At 44.6% G+C, this 8,643-nt stretch overlaps 1 long non-coding RNA gene across 1 annotated transcript; it reads left to right on the top strand.

The window, feature by feature from the left end:
• The first annotated feature begins 4,625 nt into the window (after positions 1-4,625).
• Positions 4,626-8,000, top strand: LOC111922375 (uncharacterized). Its single transcript, XR_015286745.1, has 4 exons — positions 4,626-5,531; positions 5,696-5,887; positions 6,829-6,929; positions 7,502-8,000. It is a non-coding gene; the product is annotated as an uncharacterized LOC111922375 (long non-coding RNA).
• Positions 8,001-8,643: the final 643 nt, after the last annotated feature.

Here is an 8,643-nt window from a genome sequence, read left to right as displayed (position 1 = left end):
GCTTTTATCATTGTCAGAAAAAGGTTTTTTTTGCAGGGGGACAATGAAGGCTACAGAGCTAAAACCACTCAGGCAGTTTCAATTTGTATACTTTAAAGACAACTTGGTGATAAAACTTTGCCTCTCAGTGAGAAGTAGTGTGTGTCAAACAGCATGGTTGGTGTTAATTTACTCTCTAAAACCTTGTGCACTTACAGGGAGGGAAATATCCATGTTGTCCAGGGTAGCTGAGTGTCAGTCTTGCAGAGCTCCTTCCACTCCTTTACGTTTAACAACTTATTCCAGGTTTTGACCATCAATTTCAGCTAATGCTGGCTAAACGGGAATTGAGTTTGCCGTGTCCGTTTGGGATTTGTAGGTTTCTGGAAGGATCAAGGCTGCTCCCAGCCTGAAGATGGCAATGGAGAGCCACCGATCCCAGACCTGGAAAGGGCTGACAGCCGTCTGCTGTGGCTTTAGTGATCTGACTGGATCTTCTAAATTGATGCTAAAATTATCCCAGAGTAGGTGGTGTAGAGAAACCTCTCCCCAACACCTAAAAGGTATTCCTTTTAAAGGACATCCTTGCAGTATTGAGGGATAGGCAAGACCTTTTTAACAAATACAGCTAAAGTGTCAAAAATAATGAGAAAAGGAACTTATTTTACAGTAATATCAACTATCCCCAGACCTGCTGGTGGCAGGACCTATGTAGACACAGCAGCACCTGCCCCAAGGAGTTCATCATCTGAATTCTGTGGGATTTAGCAAAATGATGTCTGGCAGGGCCAAGCTCCAAGCAGATGATACGGGGAAGTAGAATGGGCCACAATTTCTGCAAATCTGCTCTGGTGTGGGGCATTGCTGATCACAGCTCATGCAGCATTTGGGATTTCCACTGTAGCTAAGTGTAGCTGACTTGTGGCAATTTTAGAGGACAGAAATATTTAAGTTAAAAAATAGGGAAAAATACTTGCTTACCTCAGAGAGGAGACAGAGTTTGACTTTTTTGAAGAAAACAAGACCATGAGAATGGAGATGTTCTCAAGGAGAATGTGTGCTTTTACACCACTTAAAAATTAACCTCGTGGCCTTACTGATAATTTTCTCTTATGAAAAAAGCATCATTTTCCTGTCTTCCCATGCTGGAGTTGGGCTCTTCAAACTGATTTCCACACTGCTCTGCTGTGTTTTGCTGCACTGATGGGGGGTGTGTCTAGATGAGTTCTCAGAGCACATATACAAGGTAGCATCACTAGGAAAAAGCATATTGCTAAATTCTAATCACAACCACGGTGGAAAAAAAATGCCTGGATAAGAATCTTGGGTTTGTGCTACACCCTGTCAGGAGCACTAATGAGGATATTCAGTCAGTCAAATGGGTGCTGGGTTTGCTAAAGGGGTCCTCAAGTTTGTGCCAGGGAGAAGGAAGGAAGCTGCTGATGTTGGAGATAAATGTCCTTCCTGGTTTTTCTGGCAGCATCCTTGCTCAGGTACTTCCCAGATTTGGAGGCCAGGCTTAGAGATGCAGCTTTTGAAAACTGTGCTCACAGTTCAGCCCCCATCCAGGATCCAGCCTGTTGCATCCCCATCTCCTGCCATTTCTCTTCCCAAAATTTTCTTTCAAACCTTTGTTTCTCCAGCCCTCATTGCCCATTCCAAACAGGGGTCTGTGTGTCATGGCAGTGATTGCCCCATCCCAACTCCCTGGGAATGGAAACTGATGGTCCCAAGGCAGTTCAAACACACCAAAGGGCTCTCACAGCTGCCCGGGAGTCACTGCTGCACACAGGGGACATTCAGGCTGTGTGCCTGAATATATCAATATTATATATCCATATAATATAATATATCCAGATGGCAGAAGGGAGCAGACACAGGAACAGGATTAAAGTTTTCCTGGCGCCTCCAACAATGCTCTGGCTTTTCAGTGGGTGGATCCTGTTCATGTGAGTGAAGAGCACTGGGGTCAAGCAGAGGTGAGAAGCTCTAGATAATACTGGCTTTACCTCAACACCATCCATTTTCAGTCCTTTTTCTGCAGCACCAAGATGGCACAAGCCATGAGCTCAACAGGGTTCAAAATGGGATGCAACCAGGTTTTACAGTAGTAACAAAGTGCAAGAGAAAACCCCTGAAACACAGAGAAACAAGGTGGGCATGAGTCAGGAAGTGGTTGGTAGAGATCAGGAGATGTTTTCCAGGACCCTGCCTTGTTACTGCTATGGTCGAGCTGTAGGCACATTTCTTCAGAGTATTTGGTACTTCCCTGTGTCCAAAACAGAGGAACATCCCTGGATGGAGGCTGCTCTGATCTGGTGAGAACTCACTGGAGCCATGAGAAGGACAATCAGAAACGTGTTCCCCCTCAGGACACTCAATTGGTCCCATCACAACCCAGTGAATGTAAAATTTGCAGCTTTCCTCCCCGCAATGTACAACTTCAGAAAAACAGGTTTTCAGCAAGGCTGAAGTGATGCTTTTTGCCTGAATGCCTTAGTGCCATCTCCTGGGTAGAAGGGGAAATTCTCGTTTTGGAAGTGGAATCCTTGGTCTGAATTCCCTTGGCTGTTCAGTCATTAGAATCCCAATGGGCATCAGGATCCCACTCTCTGCCTGGTACTGCTGAGCTGCTCAAGAATTGTCTTCCTTTGTATTTATAATGGAGATGGCTGTTCAGGGAAAAGGATGCTTTCAGTTCATCCCTCATCTTCATCACAAATTTTGAAGTAGCATTTTCCATCTTTAATTTTGTCTTTTCTATTTCCCAGCGTAGAAGCACTGACTGAACTCTAAATTTACTTCATGTGTCCTTTATGGAAAAATTAATTCAAAATTATCATGTGTTAATCCATCAATAACTTTCTCCACTTTGAGTCTTTCTAGAAGTCTCCACAAATTATCTCATTGTACATCAGAGGTGCAAAACATCCTTATTGAGTGGCTAAATGAACTTCACAGTGCTGAAAAACAGGCTAAAATATGTCTGTGGTCATTCTGGCCACCACTACAGAGCATCTACTTCACCAAGGAATGACTAAACCCTCAAAAGTGTTTGATGCTGCCTGCACCTTGCATGGGAACAGGCAGAAAATCCCACAACAGCTTCCTTGGAAGAGCATTCTTGGGAAGAACTGGTGATTTGTGTCGTAACAGGCTCAGATTTTCAGAGGTGTTTTTACAAGTGTAATTAGAGGATTAATTTAGCCCAGCAGAACAAAACATTGGTTGCTGGGGTTTCAGTGGTATGAAGTGACATTTATAAAAGAGAAGCACCTGCAGTAAATGATTGGACACCTTCACTGCTCTGCAAACAGCACTGCCCACGAATGCCACCACATCTTTGAAGGCTGACAGGACATTCAAGGGCTGATCCTCAGCCCCATCACTGACCAATCAACTTTTCCTCCTGTTTTGGATAAAACTCTTCCCATGGCCACCACCCAACTCACAGTTGTGCAATAAATCATTCAGCATATGCTTAATGTTAACAGAGCAAGAGTGAATGATGCAAATCCACCATCTGCTGCAGCCAGGCCAGCCCTGCCCTTGGCTCAGCCACCAACCTGAGCAGAATTTATAAGTAAAGAACTTGCCAATTAACACGTTTTGCCAAACTGATTTTTGTCAAGGGATGGTGGTCAAACAACTCTTTTTGAGTGGTATAGTTTTAATGGCACTTTCTTGGGCAAATGATGGCATTCAAAAGAGATGTAGAGAAGGAGAGAGAAGAGTGAAAGGTTTATTGTGGTGGCTTGGCAGTCCAGAACAAAAGCAACTGCCAGCCACTCCTCCCAGTTTCCCTAAAATCAGGTCTTTTGCTTTCCAACCAGACTCAGCTGGCCTCATGCCTGTTTCCATGCTGCTTTTCTGTGGCAGCTCAGGTGCTGTTAGTGTTTGGGAACAGTCTGCTGGGCTTGCTAGTGGGACACAACCTTCACAGAACTTCATAAACACTAAAAAGTTCTTCACTGCCTTTTTTTGAGCTTGCTTAGATGAAGAGGGTCTCTTTGGTTCAGTTAAAAGCTATGTGAATCATCCAATAGAAAATGAAAGAAGAATAGAAAATAAATACATAATTTCCTCTTCCTTGCAGGTCATTCTTGCTGCAGTGGACACATCTCAGGTGTTCTGGCATCATGTGGCCTTTGTAGACCCGAGCACTGCTGTTTTCCCTGTGTACAGTGGTGATGTCCAACCAGGCCTGTCCCCCTAGGGAGGAGCTACTTTTACATCCAACTAAACCTATATAAAATATTTCTCTTTTTTAAAAAAAACCAATTGTTAAATGGAAACATGCTGTAATATTTGCAAATTCAGTTCTCATCCTTCCATGGCCAGCTGGAAACCTCCAGCTGTATGTGTTTCAGCAGGAAAATGATATGCCAGAGAAATATGAAAAATAAGTAGATTTTATTTCTCTATGGGATGCATATCAAGTGAAAATATTCTCATGGGTGATGTTTGATGGCTCCTGGGTGAGTTGCTGATAATGAGTCAATTAATTAAGCAGGTCAGCAAGGAAAACTGTCCCATCAGGAGCTCCTGGTCTGATCAACATGTGAGGGTCTTCCAGCCTGAGAGCTGCTCCTTCCTCTGCCAACTGCTCCTGCTTTCCATCAGGGTTCACACTGTGAGATTTCTGCATTTATCCAAGGAATGCGCGTAGGAAAGACAGAAATAATAACAAAAAGTGAAAACAAGTGCTTCAGTGTTTTATTTTGATCAAACTGCCTCAAAAGCAGATACAGGCCGTGACTGATGCACCACATTTACAATCACCTACACCTTCTTCAATTCAGCTGTGACTAAAACCTACCTTACCTGGAGAGCCAGATCAGCTGTATTGCACTGCAGGTGACAGAGGAGCTCCCAAAACCCCATGGCATTTCTCACTGTGGTGGTGGGTTCACACACCCTGAAAACTGCATCCAAAGGCTATTGGGCTCCCTGGAAAATTTTCCACTTATTTTAAGAGGCTCAGACTTTGTAAAAAGTAAATAAGAAAAAAAAATTAGAAGTAAATTTAATAAAAGTCAGACACAGGAGACTCCTGATGTGACTCTTTGCTGTCCCACAGCTGAAAGTGTTCACTTTCCCCATTGTCTCCCCTGCAGTCTTTCCAGCAGTGGTCACAGCTTCTTGCAATAAAATCAGTGAACCAAATCTTGCTGCTACAAATACAAGCCTGCAGGTTTTAACTCTGCCTTACCCTGGCATTGCAAGGTGCTGAGTTAGGCTTGTTCACATGATGCTGCTGCTCTGACTGGTGCTGAGTGCCAGGTGTGACAGGGCAGTAATAGCACAATAGCAGAACCCTCAAAAATTGGGGCACTGGCTCAAAACAGAGCCCCAAGCCTTTACACACCCCACTGAGGCTTTTGGAGAACCTTGAGAGGTAGGAAAAATTGCATCAAGACTAGGAAAGAAATTGAGAAGTGGTACAAAGCAGAAGGAGAAGAGTTGAGCAGCAGCTGATGTGCTTGGGAATTAGGTGCCCTCTGTGCCTGTCCACTGCTGCCTTGAACCCAGCCATGCACATATAAGAAGTGGTAGGTCCCCCATGTTGCTTTGTACCAGTTTCTTGTTTGCCTAATACAAAATAAATGGGCTTTTTTAATTCCAAATGGAGCTGTGCAAGCCAGATGGAGCAATGCCAGCTCTGATGCTTTGGTTTTTCATACAATTCTTTCTGATCCCAATATTGTGCTTGCAGGAAAAACATCCAAGCAACATTTCTGCAATCCTTGGTAGTTATCTAACTCCAGTCCTCTCTGGAAGTCACCCTGGTGAGACAAGAAGACCACTGGTGCTGTGTCTCTGTGGGATGGAGGACAACCTGGAGGTGCCCAGGCAGAGGGGAAGGACTGCAGGGTGTGGGAACCAGCCCATCCTGGCTGGCAGTGGGGTGAGTGCAAGGCTGGGGTGTTTTGTGGTTTCAGGAGCAAGTTGGTCTAGGTTAAAAGAAGTGTGGGAATCGTCTTTGAACTGGAGTCAGGCCTTTTCCTTTCACTGGCACATTTCTAGCTTTTTGAAGACTGAAAAACAGAGGAACTGGAGAAAAGACAACACTTGGATTCTTAGAAAATTGTAACCCTCTTTTTCCATTCAATTTTGATCTTATTTGATTATCCACCGTTTTCAGGGCAGAGTCAACTTTAATCAACACAATCCTAACCATGCTAGTAGGGAGAGTTTGGTGAAACCCACCTGAATTTTCAAATAGTTTTGTGGCCAAAACAGTTTCTCATCCTGAATGAAAAACTGCATTGAAGGGGACCCTCTCTTCCCCGAAAATTTAATCTCTGGGAAGGAAGGGAAAAGTTCCTGAGTGTGAGCCCCAAACTCCCAGGCTTACAGCTGGTAGGGAAAGACAGACTGGATGGATTTGGGATGCTCCTGGGGACGGGACTTGCACGACAGGACAGAAATCTGCAAGGCTGGAGATGAAACTCTCCTCTGAGTCACATCAGCTCTGCAATGCAGGTGCTTTCCTGTCACTCTCTTCCTCACTGTTTTGACTGCTCTTCTGGGCATGACCAATGTCTGAGTCACCTCTCATAAAGCTGCTCCTGGATTCACATTTTCCATGGCTCTGCACAACCTGTAATAGACGTTTTCCTATTCAAACACTGTTTATTGGGGTGTTTTCCCCTCAGAGAAGGCAGCCTTCATCCCCTGTTCACTCAAAACTTTGACCAATATGAATAATAAATAGTTTTTTTGGGGGGGTAGCACTGAAAGCTGATTTTGGGGAGGTTGTTTCGTTCTATGTTGGTTTTTTTGGGTTTTAAAAAATTATTATATTTTATTATTTTTATTTATTTTATTGTTTCCACATTTAACCAGACCATAGAGAATGGGTTTGAAAGGAATCCTGAGGGCACTTCTATGATGCTAAATCAGAGGGCCAGAGAAATCAGCTGAAGCACTGGAACAGGCTGGTCCATGTAAGTGAATTCATGCTTAGCCCATGGCTCACCAGCACAATGCTGCGGTAGAGGATTAGTGGCAATTCGTGTGGATGAAAGCCAGATCTGGCTGCCCAGCCTTGTGGCCAGGGCTAGGGTATGAGCAGTTTTTTATTTAGCACTGTGTGGATGTAGCTCTGTGTGTGTGTCTCAGCCTGATTACAGGCACAACTCTGTGTTTGCAGGAAAAACTGCTCGTGCACCCCACGTGCCAGAAATCCATCATCCCAAGTGACAGCTCCTCCTAATCAATCCCTTGTGCATCACACCAGACCTCCTGCACCCTGTCACCATCAGCCAGATCAGATTCTTCTATCACAAATCATTCATTAATTCAAGTTTTTTACCTCCTTGCTTGACACCCAAGCAAGTTCCTGGAAGTGCTCTGCTTTGGGAGTTCAGGTTTTAATAGCTGGAACCTTCTGGCTGCACAACTTACTCTGTACAGTACCTCTTACTATCAGATCAGAGGCAGCCTCTGATCATGTTATGATACTCTCTAGATATTTATTCAGGGATGTGTAACAATAATAAACTTCCATCTCTTCCAGCCTGCATCAAGCGCCGTCATCGTGGAGTTCTTCTGGCAGCAGAGACTGCAGAGAGCTGAGAAAGGATGATCACACGTGTGACACAGCATGGGATGGAGCACATTTAGCTGCTGGATTCCCAAATGGGGAGTGTGAGTTCCATTAATGCCTGAAGCATCCCAGCAGTGCCTGCATGCCCTTCACCTCCAGGTCAGCAGTAATTGCTTTGCTGGGCTTGGCTGCACAGCAAAGCACACTGTGACAGTGAGCAGCACTTTTCTGATGAGGAAAGCTCAGACATTTAACCAGCTGAGCACAAATCTCCACTGGCAACTTGTGAAATTTGCATTTTCCCTCCCATTCCGTGTCCAGGGATACAGCACTGGGATGCTGCAGAAGCCTCTTGTGGGTCACTGGGCACTCTGCAGTTATAAAGCACTTTCTTCAGTCCATTTATTGTGCCATCTTCATCTTGATGAAGCTTCAGCTTTCCATAGTGAGCATAAAATATTAAACTCAACAGGTTTTGGGTTGTTTTGTGAGGCTGCCATATGTCAGTGGTTTCAGTCTAACGCTGAGCTCGGAACTTCAGTGCAGCTCAGACAACTTTATTCTCAGGCTTTTTCTGGCCTTCAGGCCAAATTTTTACTGCAGAAGCACTTGCTCCCAGGTGTGGACCACTGATGGCCACCAACACAGGTGTGTTTCACTGCTGGGAGGGTTTTGCCTTCTCAGGATTGTGTTGTACAGTTGGTAGAATTTGGCAGAGCAGCAGCAGGTCACCAGCTGGAGTCTCACAGGGCACAGGTAAGGACCAGTAGCCTCAGGGATCTCACTGGGGACTTTGGCTCCTGTCAGGAGTTTCAAGAGCACCTTGAGGACAGGTGAGAGCAGTGCAGAAAGGTTTAAATGCTTGATGCATCCCTACTCAGACTCATGGCTTGCTTCCTCTGGGTATTTCTAGGATGTTGTGGATGCTTCAGCCATTGCCTCTATGGCTGGGAAAAACCAAAAAAACCCAAACAAACAAAAAAACTCAAAACGAACAAACAAAACAGTCATACACACACACATATATATAATATATATATATTAAATACATATATCTAATAAGGCTGTGCCAGTTACACAGGCAGACCCTAAATGCCACAGAGGAGTGGGAT

Source organism: Cyanistes caeruleus, chromosome 5, assembly GCF_971803275.1.
Source record: "Cyanistes caeruleus chromosome 5, bCyaCae1.hap1.1, whole genome shotgun sequence".
Taxonomy (NCBI): domain Eukaryota; kingdom Metazoa; phylum Chordata; class Aves; order Passeriformes; family Paridae; genus Cyanistes; species Cyanistes caeruleus.
The sequence above is the reverse complement of the archived record's forward strand: the minus strand, read 5'-3'. Positions and strand labels throughout refer to the sequence as shown.